The sequence below is a fragment of the Micromys minutus genome, assembly GCF_963924665.1.
Source record: "Micromys minutus genome assembly, chromosome: 5".
NCBI lineage: Eukaryota > Metazoa > Chordata > Mammalia > Rodentia > Muridae > Micromys > Micromys minutus.
The window spans coordinates 49,685,182-49,687,757 of record NC_137974.1 but is presented as its reverse complement, the minus strand read 5'-3'; the positions used below and the strand labels follow the sequence as shown (position 1 = coordinate 49,687,757).

General features: G+C 48.8%; 1 pseudogene across 1 annotated transcript; it reads left to right on the top strand.

Annotated features, from left to right (window-relative positions):
• The first annotated feature begins 728 nt into the window (after positions 1-728).
• Positions 729-1,360, top strand: LOC308421031 (small ribosomal subunit protein eS8-like; annotated as a pseudogene). Its single transcript has one exon. The product of its transcript is annotated as a small ribosomal subunit protein eS8-like (transcript).
• The last annotated feature ends 1,216 nt before the right edge of the window (positions 1,361-2,576 follow it).

Below are 2,576 nucleotides of genomic sequence, written 5' to 3'. Positions count from 1 at the left end.
CCACCAGAATTTGATCATGACATCTCACACAGCTGTGAACTGCGTGAACTTCAATAGCCACTTTGGGAGACGTGACCATGGGTGTAGCAGTGATGTAGGTGTCAGGGTGGTAACTAACCAGAGAAAAGTCACACACCTGGCACTGTAAACCAAGCCAAGAACTCATGTTTTGGGCGCTCACAGACCCCAAGGGTGAATCACTATTATTTTGCTAAGTGGACATAGTATGAAAATGGCTGTTAATATCTTGCTATGGGATGATCCATACAGCACCGGACCTCAGCAGAGAAGCTTCTTGAGGCAGTGGACGACATCCCTGAAACTCTTGATGGCCAATACTGCAGAGAGCAAGAGACTGAGGAATACTCATTCACAAGTGGGAAATCTGTGCCCCATCCGTCCCCAAGGCTCAGGGACCATCATGAAAGAAGGGCAGAAAGACTGTAAGAGCCTGACCAGGGAGGACCAGAGCAAACCAGTGTCTTCCGGCTATGACAGGACCCGGCACCTGTGAACTACAGCAGCTGTGGTCAGGCCGCCTTGCAGCACAGAGGGCAGGCACTCACGACCCCACCCCTAACTGAGGAGCAGCTTCGGTAAGAAGAGGCCATTTTCTTCAAGGGTATGGTCCCTCCCTAGTGCTGCTCAGTGCTCCACAATACCCATGCCGATTGTGGCGTTTGAAAAAACATGGCCCCAGGCTTCCTCTTTCCAGCCAGCGCCGAGCGATGGGGATCTCTCGAGACAACTGGCACAAGACGGGGGGGGGGGGGGGGGGGTAAAGAGAAAACCCTACCACAAGAAGCGGAAGTATGAGTTGGGACGGCCTGCTGCCAACACTAAGATTGGCCCTCGCCGCGTATACACAGTCCGAGTTCGAGGAGGCAGTAAGAAGTACCGGGCTCTGAGATTGGTTGTGGGGAACTTTTCCTGGGGCTCTGAGTGTTGGACTCGCAAAACAAGGATCACAGAGGTTGTGTACAATGCATCTAATAACGAGCTCGTCTGCACCAAGACCCTGGTGAAGAACTGCTTTGTGCTTGCTGACAGCACACCGTACCGGCACTGTTACAGTCCCACTATACACTGCCCCTGGGCCGCAAGAAGGGAGGGGGCCAAGCTGACTCCTGAGGAGGAAGAAATTTTAAACAAAAAACGACCGAAGAAAATCCAAAAGAAATACGACGAAAGGAAAAGAGAATGCCAAGATCAGCAGTCAGAGGAGCAGTTCCAGCAGGGCAGGCTTCTAGCCTGCATTGCCTCAAGACCAGGCCAGTGTGGCAGAGCAGATGGCTAACTTCTCGAAGGCAAGGAGCTGGAGTTCTATCTGCAGAAGATCAAAGCCCAGAAAGGCAAATAAACTATTCATAGCTCATGTAATAAAGGTGTTTGCTGTTCTGTTAAAAAAAAAAAAAAAAAACATGGCCCCCATTAGGCTAATTTATCTGAATGCTTGATTCCCAGTTGGCAGAACTGTTTGGGAAGAATTGAGACAATGGCCTTGTTAGAGGAGGCCCGTGAGTCACTGGGGTGGGCTTTGAGGATTCAAAAGCATTGCTGTCTGCAGATCAGCAAGTAAACTTCAGCACCGTGGCTGTCTGCTCCTGCCACGCTGATAATAGACTAACCTTGTGAGGCTGTAGACAAGCTCCCGGGTAAGAGTCGCTGTGGTCATGGTCCCCTCACAGCAATAGAGCCATGAGTAGGACACTCATGCAGGCAGCTCCTGTTGTACTGAGTGAGCTACAATGAGGAAAGAGGACATACAAGTGGAAGGGTGGAAGATGGAGTGTCCTGGAGGAGTTGAAGGGGGATAAATATAATCAAACCCCATTATATACCTGTAGTTATTCTCAAAGAATAAATTTAAAATGCTAAAAGCAAACAAACAAAACAAAAACAACCTGTGTGGCTTGTTCGGAGATCATTGGTCAGTTGGAAACAGGCGCTCAAAGAGGAGAATGAAATGTAGTCTGTTCTTTTTTCTTCTCTTCCACTTTCCATGCGTGGAGTGATTTTTTTTCCCCCACCATGACACGTCCCAGCAGTTTCAAGACGACAAGAACAACCACTCATAGACTAAAATTGCCCAAAACAAAAATCAAAGCAGAACGTTTTCTTAGCACATTGTCTCTGTCATGTGTTATAGTGACAGATAACCGTCATGGTCACAATTATGAGCTCTCTTAAATTTCCAGTTTATCTCAGCCATTATGCCAAAGGCAGCCATGCATCATCAACAGGACACTAATCAGTGTGTGTGTGGAAAGGGGAGCTTAGCCAGGCAACAGTGGTGCACCTTTCATCCCAGCACCCAGGAGGCAGGTAGATCTCTGAGGTCAGCCAGATTCACAGAGTGAGTTCAAGGACAGCCAGGGCTGTTACGCAGAGAAACCCTGACTTGAAAAAAACAAAAGGAAGGAAGGAAGGAAGGAAGGAGGGAACAGAGGAAGTAAAGAAGGAAGAGAAAAAGGAAGGAAGAAAGGAAAGAAGGAAGGGAGGAAGGAAGGAAGGAAGGGAGGGAGGGAGGAAGGAAGGAAGGAAGGAAGGGAGGGAGGGAGGAAGGAAGAAAGGCA